The following is a 19,752-nucleotide window of genomic DNA, read 5'->3' on the forward strand; positions in this document are numbered from 1 at the left end:
CATCTGTGATAAGTGCAGCATCCTACATCTCCCCCCCCCACCATTCATTATAAATTATACAAGCATTTTCCAAAGAGGATGCTCTCTCTCTTCATTTCATTTCATCCCAGGTTTTATATTACTAGCTTTCTTTTTCACAATGGCTGCAATCCTATGCCCACTTACCCAAAAGTAAGTCCCACTAAGCTCACTAAGCTCAGTGGGACTTATTTCTGAGCTATTTTGCATACCATGGAAGGAATAAATAATAGGGAAGAAGTAATGGTCAACATCAAGTTAGCTAAGAAATAATCACAAAATTATTTTCTAGAAAAGGGATGGACTGTCCTAGCAAAGAGCACTTGCACTTCACACAAGATATAGAGAAGTGTTCCTTTGAAATATTTGTCCTAATTAGTCAGCTGATACTGTCATTATCAATAATAATAATAATAATAATAATAATAATAATAATAATAATAATAATAATATAGGAATCTTCCTGTGCTTGACTTTCTCCACAGATTTTATCTCACTAATTCATGCAACTACTGTGGGATATAGTAGGCTATAAATCCATTAAATAAGACAGAGCTGAAGTGAAGTTCTGGTTCTGAGGCTGAGAGAGAACACACCCAGTGAATTTGTGGCTGAGCTGAGATTGGCTCCACAGTACATTTCTAACCCACAGTACAAGCACTTGGCTACTACTCCAACTCTCCAGTCTACATAAGCTGATGCCTGACAAATATTCTGTTATCTTGTAATTCCAAGGATCTGTGCTGGTTTTGGAATTTCATGGTCTCCAATTTATTGTTATGATGTTTATTTCATTTCCCCCATTTCCTTCCTTCCTTGAAGCCCAAAGCAGTGTAGAGAAGGAACCCAGGTGGTCTCTCATCCTGGCACTGACTAAACTCAGATCTGCTCAGCTTCTGACACAACATTGTTACATCCCAAGCATGCCTTGGGATCATAAATAGGACTGATATCCTATTTTTCCTGAAAAAATGGTCTTCTTGACAAAGATTGTTCAATTTCCCCTTGGATATTCAACCCTGGCCTAGGCACAAAAGGCTCTTTCTTGGTTCTAGACTGCTTGGATATTATTATTATTATTATTATTATTATTATTATTATTATTATTATTAGCATTTATATACCGCCCCATAGCTGAAGCTCTCTGGGCAGTTTACATAATATTTAAACACTTAAAAACAATATACAAAAATTAAAAACCACAAAACCATACAATATACATTTAAAACCAGTATAACAACTTTAAAACTATGAACCTAAAAAACCCCCAGACCCAGGCTCATTTCATATTGCTAAACGCCTGGGAGAAGAGAAAAGTCTTGACCTGGCACCAAAAAGATAACAATTGGTGCAAGGTGGGCCTCATCAGGGAAATTGTTCTACAGTAGTCTGGAGTGAGCATCAGCAGTACTCCAGTGCAATCCTTATGCAGTGTCTGTTTGCACTTGAGACCATCAACACTGCACTAACCAACTGACAGAGTATGGAAAAATTTCCTGACTTTTAGAGCAGTACGACAATGGAACCAACTACCTAGGGAGGTTGTGGGCTCTCCCACACTAGAGGCCTTCAAGAGGCAGCTGCACAACCATCTGTCAGGGATGCTTTAGGGCAGATTCCTGCATTGAGCAGGGGGCTGGACTCGATGGCCTTATAGGCCCCTTCCAACTCTACTGTTCTATGATTCTATGATCTCATCAACTGGCCAATGCCTAACAGCATGATGACTTATGCCATGGCACTGGAGATGCCGTATCAACCTGCAAGGAGTCCAGATGTCACCTGAGGGGAAGGATCGCTCTCCTGAGGATACATTGCTATTTATGGCCACCACTATACTATTGCCATATCTAGATGTGACCCTCAGGCTGAGAATTTGGACATTTTGCTTACAATCCAGCCAAAATGAAAGCATGTTCAAGCCATGTTGATCTCAAGATGAGAATTCAAATCACAATGAGACTTAGGAGAGCTCAACATTGACTAGATTGTACCCTTCATTTTTAGTCATCTGAAGTGCATCATCTGTGGTATTAATGTTTCACCATATTTTTCTTTCTTTGCTGTACACATTAAAGCACTACCACATGGAGCCCATATTTAACAAAGCTGTCACGGGAGTCTTGCCACATTATATTACTGTGCAGTTACGGTAAACAATGTGCTGTTTATAATTCATTATGCTTTGCCTATTCTCCCTGGCTAATTTTATCTTCTTGCTTTGCCTACCTCCTTTTCTTGCGTATTCGTTGCTACATCTTTCTAATCAGCAGAAGCTCAGCATAGTGGAAACATGATGGAAGTAGTGTTCCAAGGGATATCATGATGGGAATTTGAAGTACTAGCTTGAGATTAATAGACTATCTGATTGAACTTTTTTTGTGCAGTGTGAAGAAATGAAGAGATATGATGAGGTCAGTTGCATTCTTGATTCACTAAGGCTACAATCTATCTGTGCTTACCTGAGAGTAAACCCCACTGAACACAGTGAGAATTACTTCTGGCAAAACATGGACAGGATTGTGTGGTTAATCTAGAAGAGTTGAGGAATAGTCTTATTTCTCAGCTCTTCTGTATGGGGTTTCTGGCTGTGCAGCAACTGCCTTAGTGGCACAGGGACGAGGGTTGGAGCCAAACTTACCCATTCTTTAGTAGTCCCATAGAAATCAGTGGGACATAAGTTAGTCATGAGTAATTTAAGTCCAACTGATTTCAATGGGTCTACCCTACGTATGACTGAATCTGGATCTGACCCATAATACCTGATGTGAAAAGACAGGCACAATCTCTCTGGTGAGATGTTTGTGATAGCCAGGGTTCTAGTGGATGAACTGGCTTATTCTGAAGTAGCCCAATGAACTCACTGTTTCAACCTCTCTGACTCTGAGGAATTAAATGCTGGTGATGTTTTTTAGTAGCAACATCTGTCCTTAACACATTTCATGACAGAAGTATTCTGTTCTTTAGTGACTTTCTTCTTTGTTAAGTAGCGACTCTGCTAGAGATCAGCCAAATTCCAGATCCAAATTTCTTCATAGCTTGGATCATGGAAGGAATTTGGTTCTCTTATGTCTAATCCTAATATTCCAACACAACGTAAATAATATGTTTAATTAGAATTAGGCCATGTTCTTTGGAACAGTTGAGCATTGATGTCAGTAATATGTGTTTGTATTATTCCTTCGTATGGATCAGCACTAAGCCTGCATGCCTGAGAGATGGTTTTAAGGCTTAACATGCTTCTGGACATCCTACCTTGGTGATAAAACATAAAGCCATTTGTTGGCACTCAATGTTCCATAATATTTTTGTTTGTTTTCCTACAGTAGCCCATGACCTTGCTAAAGTACATATTGGGCCATTTTATTCCTGTTATGGATGGGGGGAAACCCCTATCAGAAAATTCACAGGCAATTCACACTAATGTGGTTCTATTGAAGCCAGGTGGGCTGCACTACATAAGCAGTTAGCATGAACCCTCCTGAGAAGAAGACAAGCTTTGATGAGGCTCTTCAAATATTGTAAAACCTGAGCTTTAAAGCACAGTGGGTTGGATCCAATGAACCACAAATGCAATGGGAATAGCCATTGATGCTGTTGTCCTCCCGTCATCTCTCACCATTGGCTATGCTGTGTAGGGCTGCTGGGAGTTGTACGCTGAAACATTTGGATTGTCGCAGACAGTGCTTGGCATATAAACATATCTATTGCCTCTGCTGGCAGAAGCTCCTGAGCACACTCTAGCACAAGGGGAAGGACATCCTAAGCATGTTTACTCAGAAGTAAGTCTATTGAACTCAATGGGGTTTACTCCTTAGTACACAAGGCCCCAGGACTGCTGGCAGCTCCCAATTACCTTAAAGGTGGCTCTTTGCTTCTCCCTGTCACCCCCACACTTTTTGTAGTAGCTGCTTACTCTAAACAGAGGCTCTCCAGCTTTGCCCTGTTGTTTGCTTTACTGCTGAGCTGGCTGTTGTGATCTGGGCCACCAGAAGAGGCTTCAGGAGTGGGGAGTCAGGAGACCCCTGCCACATCTCAGTAGGGGGCCTGGGGGTGAGGAGGTGAAGAACAGAACCAGGAGAAACGAGTCCATTAGCTGTGGTGGGGAAGGAGTCCAAGAAGCAAAGAGTAAATTGGTTGGCTAACTGCAGTGATGCAATGGAAGGTTAGAGAGCAACATGGAGATTTTGCAGCACTGAACAGAGCAGGGCACTTTGGATGTGGGAACTGGTGGGCTGACATCTGCCTCTGGACTTGTACGCTCTGTAGCCTTTTTTTTTTTAAAAAAAAAAAACATTTCCCATTATTGGACCTGGATAAGAACTGCAATGGCTAGAAAAACTCACTCTCACCAGAGCCCTGAACAGAGAAGCAAGAGAAGAACTACTCTGTCTCACTGTTCTCACCTGCTGTTGAGCCCTTCTCACAAGCATCTCAAGCCACTCAGTTAATGCAGGCACACTCTTACCAACAAGGCCAAACCCAAAGACTCCCCACAGGTTCTGTACTGATACTGAAGTAGGAGCCTTCATTGACTTCTGGATCGGTCCAGAGGCACAGGAGGCCCTAGAGAGTACTGGACATGACACTCTGTTCCCATGGTTTTCTAAGCAGTGTGCAGTGCATCTCCAAAGATCGCAACTCTTCAGAGCAGCTTTTCCAGCAGCGTTTGAGGATCTAGGCATCGGTTGTTGAAGCCTTGAAGAAGCACTGCAATGATGTTGGAGAAGCAGAAGGGGCAGGGACTGTGCTTTGAAAGAGACCACCTTCATGAACCCACATAAAGCCTGAACTAGATGCGCTGGAGAATGACCGCCACGATCAATAAGTCACGAGTGGCTGCCGCAGCTGTTGATATGTCTGAACGCCTGAATGTGGACTTGTGTTCAATGTGCCACTGGACCCTTCCACACACAGAAGCTACATGGATCATGATGCTTAAGCTGGGCAATTGGGATGACACCCATTTCTGTAGAAGTTTCCAGATGTCATGAAAAGCATTTGACACCATGGATGATGAAGTTGGTCCAATACTCCAGAGGGGAATCACAGTAATGTGCCAAGCTATGCCAGTAAAAGAACTACAAACTGGCATTCAACCTGGGCCATCTCTCACTCAAGTACCACTTTTGGAGTTGAGAAATCAACAGCCTGTGGAATTTTCAGAGAGACGGCATGAGTCCTCAATTAGCTATATCTGACAGCTACCATAAGGGTGGGGGATGAGATAAGAACCATCCAAGTCTCCCATGAGCTTGGATTTCCTTGTGCAGTGTACGTGTGGATTTGTCTCCTATAAGAATCCTCACTCCGGAGGGTAGGGGACCAGAATTCAATAATCGAAAGTATTCCTACAGCATGGTATGTAACTGTCACATCACTAGACTGGCAGCCACCTTAGTCCATGTTGGCACTAGCCGACTGGGAGATGTTCAAGGTTTGAGCAGAGACAGAGATGTCCTCATGGTCCACAGGGCTGAGGTAGACAGAGGTGATGTCGGGATCCCCAGCAGGAATTGGCATGGCAGTCAGGCTGATGGAGTGCTCTTCTGAAAGCACGGTTTTACAGGAAGTTGAAAATGCCAAGGGAAGGTTCATGGATGTGTATGTTGGTGTTTTCAGAAGAAGCCATGACACAGCTATCTTTTGGAATTTACCTGTGGAGATAAGCTAGCCAGAGGCACATTCTTCACCAGCTTCTCCAAAGCAGTTCATGGGTTCTTGTGCACCCTATCATCCTGGGCCACCAAGCGTTCAGGTGTCAACCTTGGCTCACAGCTCCGTACCATACTGCAAGAATGCACAAAGAAACAAACCTCAAAGCAGGATGAGACGACCAGTGGAGAGAGCATTTGGGTGACTACAGTCATGGTGGTGCTCTCTGTAAACACTTCTGGATGTTATAGTTTCATGCTGCATTCCCCACAACATCTGTGAATCAAGGGATGATGTTCTCCTGGAGATCTGGGGCTGCCCCCTGCCCCACGCTCTCTGAATCCCCACTCAGAAATGTGGGGACTCCATGAGGCGCAAGCAACATGAGCAGCTATTCCTGACTTCATCTCGGACTGTTATCCACATGATCTCCATAGCTAGCTACTGTGTGGTACCATGCATGGCTGTTAGATGCTTTCCCCCTCCTAGCCACCAAACAAATGAAGCGCTTTGCTTGTCTCCTGCATATATAACCCAAACAACCTTTTAGTAAACTCTCTTTTGTAACCCATGCCAGTTGAATTTGTGTGTGTGTGTCTAATATAAATGAAAGGAGCCTGCAAGTGCTTTGGAATTGTAAAACAGTCAGACAGGTGGTGTAGGATGGAACTGGTATAGCAGTGTGTGGAATTGGGAGCTGTGGCTATACCAGTGCCAGCTGAAGGGTGACAGAAATTAGCGCAGCTTCAATGCCTACTGCTAACCACCATGGGAAATAACAGAGCAGTGGGCTCTTTGATGTGCTGGGGGTAGGAAGGAAAAGGGGTGGAGCATATGTGGGTGAACTTGTATGTTGTTTTACCATGTGTGCTACTGTCATGATACACAGACATGTTATTTGCACTTTTCAGTTTCAGGTGTACTTAAAACATGTGATGTGCACACTAAAATGTCATGTATGGAATGGCCTTTATGCAATATATAGAAATTATATCATATAAGAGCTATACATTACACTTGTAGGTGTACTATTTGTACACTAAAAGGAAAGTGTGTGAATGCAATGAAGACATATCTGCACACATGCGGGATCCACAGCACTTGCATCTGACAGGCATGATTTGTACCACTCTGTGCTGAGTATTTGCTTGGTGGCAAATTTGCTTCTATGTAACTTGTGGGGTGGCTTTGGTCTGCAGCACTATAAGCTAACCCTGGGCTTGTAGCTAGCTGCCCTCCAAGCTTTTTGGACAAGATTTTTCCCCCAGACATGAAATCAGTTTTGACAGTGAGAGTGTTGTTGTTGTTGTTGTTTTAATTAGCTAGAAAAAGAAATCTCTTGGCCAAAATGTTAAATTGTTCATCTGCCTGCTGAAGCAATACAACTGTGCAAACATATACTAAGAGTATGCATGTACAAAATGCAGATATTAAGAATATTAAGGTTCTTAATATCTTAATCAAATATTAAGAACATAATAAGAACAAAATAAGAACATAAGAGGAACTGTGCTGGATCTGACCAAGGGTCCATCTTGCCTGCATTCTGTTCACACAATGGCCAACCAGATGTTGACCAGGAACCCACAAGCAGCATCTGAATGCAACAGCACCCTTCTGCCCATGTTCCCCAGCAACTGGTGTACTTAGGCTTACTGCCTCTGTCACTGGAGGTATCATATAGCCATCAGGACTAGTAGCCATTGATAGCCTTCTCCTCCAATTGGTTTTAATATTTTGCATAGGCTCATTCCAACGTAGTTGAAGAAAGTTACGTTAGTTGAGATTCACCTTGCAAATTCTTAGTTGGAAAGTTTACTTGTAGGGAAGATCATTTCTCAGTGGTTCTACTCACACCCGGAAGAGCCAAACCACATGTTACATGAAAACGCTGTGACTGGATCTCCCAACATTTTACTTTAAGGCAGCAACAGGTGGTTCTGAATTTGATTGGACCTCCAAGTTCAACACTTTCCTACACATTGTTTTCCTGACCAAAAAACACCTCCCCCCATGGGGTTAAGAGCAGCTGCAGAGAGCATGATTAGATTGGCAAAATGGAATGGGGAGAAGGTTAAACTCTCCCTTAACCAACACCACTGATCTGATCAGTTTTGGAGGCCCACTCCCCATGACTGTTTTAAAGTAAACATGAAAAACTTCAAGAGATCCAGTCATGGAAAGTAGTTGTTTGGCTTGTCAACTTAGAACGAATTTCTCCTTACATCATTACTCCCATATTTACTAGAGCAATTAACATATTTTCCCATGTTGGACAGCAAGACACTTTTCAATTATTGTTTTACACTCTCCAAAATCTAATTTAACACCTTCAGAACTAGTCAGAATGAAAAATTAAACATGGATACTTTATTTACTAAGAAGAAGAAAAACCTCTCCCAAAAGACCAAACTCTTTTTTTACATTCTGCCCCCAAACAAGCCAGACGGTAGAACAAATAAAATTATTTGCAAAGTCAAGTGACTTTAAAATACCCATGTTCCTAATAGGATTACAATAACCTGTGGAAGGTCATTATAATTATAAAGGAAAAGATTAAATATTCAGTAAAGCAGACATAAATTAAACAGACATATTGAAAGCTATTAAAATGGACAGGCAGACAAACCAAAGGTGGGAAAAAGGAAGCCAGGCTAAATTAGGAAGAAATTGACATTATATCAGTTGCAACAATGGGAAGGGGGATACTTGGGAAGAAATTCTGTTACCTATGATAGCCTAAGTTTAGCTAACATACTGATAAAACTAATCAATGTAATTAAATAAACTGTAATCCAAATATTTCAAGTTAACATGTTTGTGAACTGAGTAGTTAGATCCAATTAATCCGAAAGTAAAATACCAGCCTTAAATAACTTCTGTCAATATTTCTTGCCAATTTGTTTCAAATTCCATTGTCTTGTGTATATAGGAGAGGTATCTTAGGGTTATATTCAATGCTATACCAGTAGAAAAATTACAAGTGTTGTTGTTGTTCTGCTAGCAGTTGCACAACTAGTGCAAAACTAATTGTACAACTAGTGCAAGCAACACCTAGCCCAGCATTTCCCGGCTTAACCGTAACCAGGGGTTAGCTCCAGGATCTCCACCAAATTTGGGTTTTGCAGGTATTTGAAGTACACACAGGGCTTTTTCTCACACGCAGGATCCTTTCTTGTTAACACTGAATGTGTGGCCACCAGGTGCATTGACATTTGTGGGGGGGGGGACCTTCCGCATCTGGTATACACTTGCAGCAACCCAATATTTTCAGTTGTGTAGGTTGTACTGTGGGTATCCACAGTACATCTCTGCAGACTAAAATTATTATTATTATTATTATTATTATTATTATTATTATTATTATTAGTTACTGCCTGGATCAAGGCGGGGTACAACACAAATGCAAACATCATATAACTAATTAAAACATTTAAAATTAATACATTATTAAAAGCAGAATTAATCATAATTAGTAAAAATCTGTAGAACTCCCTTGAGAAACGCTACTAACTGGACCCCTGGAATTCCTCAGACATCTTGCTGAGCAGAAAACCTCCAAATTAGTCATAAAAGTTTGCTTTAGGTAACTTTAGGGGCTGTCTTGGCGATGATGCTTTGGTGCTGCGAGCCCCCCAAACCCTGTGTCCCCACGCCAAGGAGCGAGCGCAGGGTTTGCATCCATCAGTCGAAGCAGGCGCTGCTCCACTGCGACATCTCTTCTGAAGCCTAATCCACCATCTCTCCCCACCTCTCTGTCTGCTAATAGCTTTGCCTCTTTTTTCAATGCTAAAATCCAAACTATTCGCTCTGATCTGGCCAGCTCTGCTTCTCTTCCAGTTCCTGTTCCTCATCTGTCGGTTCCTCCTGCAAATTTCTCTACATTTCCTTCGGTCTCAGCTGATGAACTTTCCACAATACTGCGCTCTTTGAAGCCTTCCACTTGTTCTCGTGATCCGATTCCTTCTCGCGTCTTTATTAATCTTATCCCTGCTATCCTCCCTTCCTTGCTTCATATTATTAATTCTTCTTTGTCCTCTGGCTCATTTCCTTCTGCTTTTAAACACGCTACAGTCTCTCCGATTCTCAAGAAACCTACTCTTGATAGGCTATCTCTGTCTAACTACCGACCTGTCTCTTTGTTGCCTTTTGTTTCAAAGATCCTGGAGCGTGTGGTCTACTCTCGTTGTCTTGATTTTCTTTCAAGTAACTCTGCTTTGGATCCTTTTCAATCTGGATTCCGTCCTTTGCATTCCACTGAAACAGCCCTTACTAAGATTACCAATGATCTTCTTATTGCCAAGTCTAAAGGCCTTTATTCCATTCTTATTCTCCTTGATCTAACTGCAGCCTTTGACACGGTTGATCACGATCTTCTTTTAAATTCCCTTCATGACCTCGGATTTTGTGGCTCTGTCTATAACTGGTTTGCCTCCTATCTAGCAGGTCGCTCTTTCAGCATGTTGGCTAATGGCAGCTCGTCTTCTTCTTTTCCCCTTTCAGTAGGGGTTCCGCAAGGCTCGGTGCTTGGCCCATTGTTGTTTTCTTTATACATGTTGCCCTTGGGTAATCTTATTCAATCTCATGGCCTCCAATATCATCTGTATGCCGATGATACACAATTATATCTTTCATCTCCGGATCTTTCTCCAGATGTTCACGATCGTATCTCGGCATGTCTTTCAGATATCTCAGCTTGGTTGCTTCATCGTCGTTTGAAACTTAATATGGCAAAGACTGAATTGCTTGTTTTTCCTCCTAAACCTTCTCCTCATCTCTCATTCTCTCTTACTGTCAATAATGTTACACTTACTCCAGTCAAGGAAGCTCGTAGTCTTGGCTTTATATTTGATTCCTCGCTCTCCTTTATTCCTCATATTGAAGCAGTAGCTAAATCCTGTCGTTTTTTTCCTGTATAATATTGCCAGGATTCGATCATTTTTGTCTGTCTCTTCTGCCAAGACTGTTGTTCATGCATTGGTTATTTCTTGGTTGGACTACTGCAACCTTCTTCTTACTGGCCTTCCTTCTTCTCACATCAGTCCGTTGATTTCCGTTCACCACTCTGCTGCTAAGATCATCTTCTTGGCTCGCCGCTCTGACCATGTTACTCCACTTCTGAAATCTCTTCATTGGCTTCCAATTCACTTCAGAATCCAATATATTTTTTTTTTATATTGGATAAATATAATAAACAGAATATTTCTCCTGTTGACCTACAAAGCTTTTCACTGTCTAGCTCCTTCCTATCTTTCCTCTCTCATCTCACACTATTGCCCCGCTCATGCTCTTCGCTCCTCTGATGCCATCTTTCTCACCTGCCCAAGGGTCTCCACTTCCCTTGCTCGGCTTTGTCCATTTTCTTCGGCTGCCCCTTACTCCTGGAACGCTCTTCCAGAACATTTGAGAACTACAAGTTCAATCGCAGCTTTTAAAGCTCAGCTAAAAACTTTTCTTTTTCTTAAAGGTTTTAAAACTTGAATTGTTCTGACTTTTATACTGCCTGTTTGGTGCATTCTCTTACCCTCCTTATTGCTTTATTATGATTTTATTAGAATGTAAGCCTATGCGGCAGGGTCCTGCTATTTATTGTTTTACTCTGTACAGCACCATGTACATTAATGGCGCTATATAAATAAATCATCATCATCATCATCATGCCTAGCCACACACGTGCCGCTGCACATCCGCACGTCCCTTCCCAGTTTTTTCCCCTTACCTTGTGGGGCTTTCCCTGCCAAGCATTTCCTTCTCCCCATGCCAGAAGAAGCACGGAGGTGTTCCAGCGGCTATTCAGGTGGCTGGCCTGCCCTCCCCTGGGCCACACCTCCGCCGCGACTCCAGAGCGGCAACAGGCAGCAGATGCACCACTGTTGCCTCACTCCTGAGAAAAAAGTTGGAGTAAGTCCCTGGCTTTTTTATTTTGGAGCTTTGGGAGAAAGCCCTGGGATGGCTCCACAGTGGCTTCTGTGTCATATAAACAACACAGCGCCACCCCAGGGTTTCCCCCATGTATAGACAGCCCCTTGGCGGCAAGGCAATGAAGGAGAAGTATTATTCAAGTAGTAAAATCTACTTTATTTAAATATGACTTTTAGAGTTAACCAAGAATCTGAGAGGGAGTACTTCTTCACACAGCACATAGTTAAATTATGGAACTCACTACCACAAGATGTAGTGATGGCCACCAATTTGGATGGCTTTAAAAGGAGATTGAACTCAGTTGAGGTTTAATCAGATGATATTATTTATTTAAAGAGGCTGATGGTAAAAAAATACACATTATTAGAGTATCATTTGAGGGAAATAAAGTAGAAAATCCAGCTACTATATACAGAAGTCTGTAACTAGATGCAGCACTGATGGCAAAGTGGATTACTCCATTATCTCCAGACCCTATTTGTATCTTTCCCAGTGCAGGTAGGAGTGCCATCGCTTTGTATTAGCTTTCCTTGTTTTGATAGCAAGCCTCCTTCTCTCCCACTGTGCCCCCAGCCCAGCATCAGCCTTTTCCCATGGCAGCTGAGGGGTGGGGGTGGGGGAGGGATCCGATGCAGGGATCCCCTTTCCAGGATCATAGCAGTGTCAATGGCCTTGGAGGGCGGACTCCAAAAAGTCCTGTGGTTTCCCAGGATGCTCTCACAGGACCATAGGATTGCTCTCTTATATACTGGTATTTTGCTCCTGCCCTCTTTTGCTTTTAGCCCCACCACCTTTGCCTTTGACTCCACCCACCACTGGGATGTAGCCTCTGAAAGCTTCTCCTAACTGGAATCTGGCCCTTGGACTGAAAGAGTTTCGACATCCAAGCTCTAATAGCTTAGGAACCTGGAGGAAGCTGTTACTAACTCATTGGAACTCTGTATAACTTGGAAAGCTTTTTGTGGATATAAAATTGTGTATCAGCTCTGAGGTTTATTTCTGCAGCTTTGATGTTCTGAGGAATTTGGCGTTCTTGAACAAGCTGCTGCATTCAACTTGACTTGGGTTAATGTGACAAAATAACCCCCAAAGAAATTTTGAATATATTTAATAAAGCCAGCTGCAAAAGCAGACAAAATAGCAAAAACAGTATTTCCCCCACAGCCCAGCCCATGCAACCTTCAATTCAGTTTATACCTTTTATAAAACAGGTGTGTTTTTTTCCTGATTCCGCTTTCATCTTTTTAGGCTCCAGGACCCTTAAAGCCATCATGCCTGTTCTCCTCCATAGCACTGCAGCGTTATTTGGGGATATGTTTTTTTTTTTTAAAGAAACCTTGTTTCTAGAGTGACCGCTCCTAGCACTCCCAATCAGAAGGCATTGCCCTCATCTGTTCTGTCTTTCCCTCCTTAATGGTTTTAACACGGGAGAGTAACGAACGGAAGGTGCTGTCGTGTGGAACCCCCCCCCCCATAAAATCCTGTGAATGAGTCAAGGCGACTGCAGGCTGAAAGCCTCATCTGAAAGAAGCTTAACCAGAATGCGATTCTTTGGAAACAACGGTGTCCCAGCCAGGAAACTTGCCCAGGGGCTCGGGTCAAAATAAAGCCCTCTTCTCCCCCCCAACACCCCCGGATCTTGAGGCACAGAATCCAGAGTCGAGGGGAGCAACGACGAGTGCCTGACCCGAGAGCGGCTGCGACGTTTGTAAAGCTAGAGAAGAAACAAGCCCTGAGGTGGTGGGGGGGAGCGGTTTGAAGGGGGAGGCGAGTGTGATTTGTTTGGTGACCAGAGCCAATGGAAATATCCCCACGCGGTGACTGAGAGGAGTCAGAGCAAAGCCTCTCCTTCCAGTAGGTCTCGCTCTCCCTCCCTCTCCCCCGTTCCACCCAAGCCAAGGCAACCCCGGCAGCTCTCTGCAAAGCAAGACGCGAGCAGCTCTCCTGCAACGGAGTTCCTATGGGCATCGCAGCAGCAGCAGCAGCAGCAGCAGCAGCAGCAGCAACCCTGGCCAAGCACACTTGTTCAAAGACCCTGCATTGGAATATCTAAGCCCTCAGGACAGAAGAAGGGCCAGACGCGGAAGGCGCCTCTCCGCCAGATTGACAGGTAAGGCAGCCCCATCCGCGCGGTTTTCTCGTCCGCGGCGCTTCCAGAAATATAAGCGAACATGCCTGGGGGGGAGGGGGAACGGGGGGGGGGAGAGAAGAGAACGGTGTCTTTTGTTTCGTTGTAGTTTATGTAGAAGAATGTGAGCGAATATATTCTTTTGACTTTTCCACTGAAAAAATAAAATACAAAATTGAGGGGAGGGAAGGAGTTAGAAAGCTAAATTCTTCCTCCGCTCTTTCCACCTTGCGTGGAAGATTTGCCACATGCGACAAAATGCCCATTTATTTCTAATAACTCAGTCCCCTTTTCTGAAAATGTAACGTCTATTCCCGCCCTCCTTTCTTTAAAGCCCATCTACAGTGTGAACTGAACCTTAGTCTTTAGTTTCATGAAGTCACACTGTCGTGATTTTTCATGCAAAATCAAAGTTAATGCTGGTTTGGTTCCATTCCTCTTTCAAGTGGACAGTTCAGTGGAGAGATGTAACTCAAAGTGACCACATTTTTACACCTGGGGGGCAGGGAGAACTGGAACAATGCCTTGGTCAGCTAACTGCATGAGACAAGAAAATCCCATTGTGGCTTTTAATAGGGGGTATTGGTGTGTGTGTGTGTGTGTGTGTGTTAACACTTGCTAAAGCTCTTACTCCGCTGCCCATCTTTCTCTACTTTGGATTAATGATGGTTTATAAACCACGATTATAAAACCTCACGAAAGAACAGTGCCAAGTACACGTGGTGCCATTTTTAACCATGTATTTTGCAAACACAGAATATAATTTTCCTTATACACCTTTTCAAAATAAATGCAATCACATTCTTTTCCTTTTTAAAAATTGAATCGGATATTTACGCATTCAAATAAAACGTTGACAAAGTTGGTGCCACCAATCTTCAAAAATTGCAGAAATGCTTTTATTTTTAGCACAGGGTTGTGCAAGTGGTTATATAACTCCGTTAGGGGTTTTTTTTTTTAAGAACAAAATTAATACCTCATAACAAGCTAGACGTTCCTTTATTTTCAAGAGGGCAAAGTTCTGAAAAGAAAAGAATGGAAATGTTGAAAAGCTCTCACTTTAAAAGCCTCTTGGATACTGTAAGATGAACCTGAGTTCCAGCCAGTTCAAATCACTATAGAAAATAGTTTTTGATGTAAACCTACAGGATCCAAACAATGCCTTGTGAATAAAATAGCAACAGGTGCACGATCCACTTCCTGTGCCTTAATTAGCACTTTGCATATCGGACCACATCAGCACTACCGCATGCTAATTCACTATGAAATCTAACATCAGTTCAGGTTCTTGACTTCCCCCCAGCACAAATACAATGCAGGCACTGTGTTTCCTTGCTGGATTTATTTTCTTTTTAACGGTTGAATAAAGTTAGGAAACAAATTATTGTCTAAAATCATTGTTTGGGTATGCAGTGCACACACTCAAATCAGGCAGGTCTAATGCTCTTTACATTTTGTGTGTAGATTTGCCACCCTTTCCTCTTTTGTAATCTGCCCATTCTATAGCTGAGAGTAGAAGAAAAAGGTAATCACTTCTCAATGAAGTGTGATAAGAAAATGCCAAAAGCAATTCACAGACCAATTAAGTTTGTGTACTTGAAATCTAAATGATTTACACCTGATCCTAAGCAGGTTCATGCGTTTTTCATGAGAACTGCTATTAAGTGAGGCTGAACTTGGCACTGTTCTTAGATTTAGTGGGAATTATGTCCACGCAAAAAGGTTTCAAATGGTGTGTAATTATAATCACAGCATAAAATCATGGATCTGTTACTTATGGATCCTGACCCTAAACCCAGGTAGTTGGAATAAATTGCTATTGATTTAAATGGGAAGGAAATTATTTTCAAGCAATTTAAACAATGTTAGTTGCATTCAAAGCTGCAATCCTATGGACACTTTCCTGAGAGTAACTATTGTTGAACTTGGTGGGGCTTACCTCAGAGTAGAGATGTATAGATTGCAGTTTCAGTACTGGCACAAATAGATGAAGCCTAAGTTAAGAAGCTAGCTTAACTGGATATATTTTGCTCTGTCCAAAAGCTTTCAATGAGACAAGAGCCTCATCTGTTTCAAACAGTGGCAACAGTAGCTAGAACTCTGATAAAAATGGGTTCAGACGACCAGTGTCTGTTGCCAGTTTTAAGCAAATGATTTGATATTTGTATCTGACAATATTTCTGACCTAATATTCTATATATGGGAATACACTTTTAAAACCCAATATGTGAAACATTAGGCAGAGACTTGCTATCTGCACAACAAATCTATGATGACCAAGATTTTATTTACATTTATGTGTCCCACCTTTCTTCCAAGGAGTTCAAGGTGGCTTACACGATCCTCCTCTCCATTTTATCCTCACAGCAACCCTATGAAGTAGGTTAAGCTAAGAGTCACTGATGGGCCCAAAGTCACCCATTGAGCTTCCTTGCTGAGTGGGGATCTCCTGAGTCCCAGTCCAACACTCTAACCGTTATATCACATTGATTCTTCTAGAACTCAGGCCTGCAGGAGTAATTTGATGGAACTTTGGGCTGATATTATGTTCTTATGATACATCAATAGTGTAACAAGGTCTCCATGTAATATTTCTATGTGAAAACTCAGGTAATTGCTTTTAAGTAACAGTCTATCCATGATGTCAAAACAATTCATTGCAAACAGCCATATGTCACTTCTTGAAGGAGACAACTCCTCATTGGCTTAATTCAACCCATGTTAGTTAGGAAAAACACTAAAGAATCTTGTGGCACCTTAAAGGCTAACAAATTCATTGGGTTGATCCAGAATCTGCCTAATGCAGACGGAAAGGTGCTTTCTATCTGTAGGAGATTTTTGATTTAGTGGAGGAATCTTGCTGGTGAAAAAAAGTGGGGGAGGCAATTTGGCAATTCCTCTTCTCTCTCTCTCCACTCCCACCCACCCACCCGCATCCCCTCCCCTCTCCTCTGAATCTGCTCTAGAACTGGGAGAAGTGCTGCTCTTCTCATGTGATTCTCTTGTGTTGGCGGAACCCTCCCGCCCCCCGCTTCAACCTAACGTTGTTCTGCTGCAACAGACTAACAGAGCTACCCACCTGGAAACTGTTAATTAGGATTATTAAGACCAATGAATACATTTGTTTAGAACACCTAATTAAATAATTTGAAAGTAGAGTAAATTCTTGATTGCGTCCCCTTTGCTATGTTCAGTTCCCTATAAACCTTGAAAGGAATGGTTTCAGAAAAGAAACACCACCACTTTAGTAAAGTTATAGAAGTTACGCAAAAGCTGTGGCCAGTGCTTGGGTAAGAGTTTGGAAGCTGGATTTGGTTCTTCTAACTGCTGAAATGGGAGATTCACCTCTTAACAATTGAATGGCACTTTACTGGTTCTTGAATGTATCACACTAAAAAAGTGAAAGAGCTCAAGCGTGAATTACTATTATTAGTTGATATCCGGAGAGGAAGTGAATATAATTTGCAAGGACAGACTGTAGGCATGCTAGTCCGTTGCAGCAAAAAAACCTAGTTTAAACGGTTATCTGGCCAGGCCAGGGCTGGTTCACACATAGCTCTTATGTGTATAGTTTATCAGTATAACTTACCAGGGCTAAGCAACATGGTGCCCATAGTCCCCAGTGTAGCCTCAACACCTTTCTTAGCACCTTTCAAAGTGCCGTACTCCTCCCTCTGTTGTTTTCAATTAACACATTTTCTTACTGGCAGCTGAGTTTGCTGTGAAATAGGTTTTGGTTGTTGCTGAAAACTGTTGGTTCAAAGGTGTTGTTTGTTGGGACTCAGACACCACCTCTGCCTTGGACAAGTTATTCATGTGGCAAAGTTTTTTATCCTTTGCTACACCTCCAATAGCAGCCAATTTCTAATGGTGCCCAGACAGTTCCTCAAATTGCTAAATGGGCCCATGGCTCAAAAAAAGGTTGCCTGATACTGGTCTGTACTTAGTGAAGTGTATGAGGAAGGCCTTGACTAATGCTTGCTCCTACCTTCATGAAGAGTGTACCTGTGACAGAAGACCTCCACAAATAGGCCCTCCTTCCTTGTACAGTCCCTCCTTATTCACCCTTCCCCCCAGTGAGGACAGAATCTGTGGGTAGGGTCTAAACATGTGTAGGTCTTTGCATGTGGGCTCAGCCTCGCCCGTTATTCTCAAAGGAAGACAGCACGAGACAGACACCCATTCCTATGCCTTGGCCTGCACAGGACTTGATACTGGGACACTGTGTGAACAAGGCCTTCAATTACTGTGGCTTGTTCTGTCATGTGTCTTTAATGATTATATTGTGGACTCTTCTATTTGGGAGAGTGGTGGGGACAGATGTGTGCTATCTAGTTAGTTTCTGGCTGCATCACATGGAAAAGATTGGAAAGAAGTATAAACTGGAAATGTCAGCTGCACATCTGACAAATAATGGTTGACAGTAACGAAAGATGTGAGGCTCTTAAGAAAGAACAAGCTCCTAGTCTCCCCCACCCCTTTTTCTCTTTTGTGGCTTACAAAAAAACTAACACAGCAGCAGCAATAAAAATACTTAAGTACTCCAGGGAGATTCTCGGTGACTCCTCTTTGCTTTAGTTAGCAGATCTGCAGGAAACTCAAGACAAATCCTGTGAATCTGTCTGCCTCATGAGTTCAATCAGTCAGGATGCTGGCATGCACTTTGCCTGTCATTTGCCTCCACACAGACTCACATACTGTAGGGAGCCAACATTGCTTATATTAGCAACACCATTCTCTATCATTTACTCGTCCATAACCCACCGGGTGGGTGTTAAGGCTGGACGCGGAAAGTAGAGTGCTAATCCCAGCTCAGTCACGGGCTCACTCGATGTGACCATGTGCAATTATGCTCAGCTTCCGTTTCGTAAAACCAGAACAGGAGTCATCCCTGTCTCTTTCTGACAGTAGTACATCAATGATGGGGTGCGAGCATCTGAGAACATAAGAAGCCCCCTTCTGGATCAGACTAAGCCTCCATTTAGACTTCAATCCTATGCACACTTACTTGGGAGTAAGTCCCACTGAACTCAGTGGAACTTCCTTCTGAATAGACATGCATAGTATTAGGCTGTTAGTCCAGCAGCCTGTTTTTCACAGTGATGCATAAAATATTTCTCGAAGCCCTCAACCAGGATATAATGAAAGCAATAGCTATACCTTGTTCTACCCCTTGAATGTGGCATTCGGAGGGTTATGCTGCCTCTTATTATGGAAGTTCCATGTTGGAAGAGCCACTATGACTAATAGCCATTCCTCCATAAATGTGTCTAACCCCCTTTTAAGGCCATCTGATCTTGTGGTGATCACTATATCTTGTGCCCAGGCATCACATTGGTCCATTACATATTGTGTGAAGAAGTACTTTTTTTCTTTCTTGGGCAATTTCATTGGGTGATACTCCCCCTCATTTCGTGTTTTAGTGTTATCAAAGAAGAAGAAAAAGTTCTCTCCATTAACTTTCTCTACTGCGTGCACAGCTTTAGACATTTTTCTAAATTAAAAAAAGCCCCGTATGCTTAGCTTTTCCTCATAGGGAAATCTTTAACTAGCTTTTATTAACATTTAAAATCTTGTAAAAAAATAATCTGTTTCAAAATTGCTTTGGGTGGAAGCCATTCCAAAGGGAGCATGTATAGGATTTCAGCTTTAATTCTATGCATGTTTCCTCAGAAGTTCCGTTGTATCCAGTGTGGTATACTCCCAGGTAGGATTGTAGCTAAAGACTCTTAAATTGTCAGAGCTTCTAACCTGCTCTGTTTTGAGCAAACTGGTGACTAGAAGACAGTCAAGTGAATAAGGTTACCCCTACAGACCTTGACAGACCTCCTGCACATTTAAGAGTTCTACAGAAAAAGAACGAATCCACCATATTCAGCTTTCTCTCTCACTCCAGCACATAGTGATGGGAGAAGCCACACTTGATGAAGTTCTGCCTTAAAAAGCTATAGCATCCTTCATAGGTTCTGAACCTATTAGTGCTAACAATTACAAACCTCTATCTTTTTTTTAAGTAATAAAAGTCTCAA

General features: G+C 42.4%; 1 protein-coding gene across 1 annotated transcript in view; it reads left to right on the forward strand.

The window, feature by feature from the left end:
- Positions 1 to 13,579: 13,579 nt before the first annotated feature.
- The window catches only part of GREM2 (gremlin 2, DAN family BMP antagonist), a 38,923-nt gene continuing 32,750 nt past the window's right edge, over positions 13,580 to 19,752 (forward strand). The window contains exon 1 of the mRNA XM_063125646.1: positions 13,580 to 13,705. The gene's annotated coding sequence lies outside the window, so the exon portion shown is untranslated. The remainder of the gene's footprint in view (positions 13,706 to 19,752) is intronic.

This window comes from Elgaria multicarinata, chromosome 4, assembly GCF_023053635.1.
Source record: "Elgaria multicarinata webbii isolate HBS135686 ecotype San Diego chromosome 4, rElgMul1.1.pri, whole genome shotgun sequence".
NCBI lineage: Eukaryota > Metazoa > Chordata > Lepidosauria > Squamata > Anguidae > Elgaria > Elgaria multicarinata.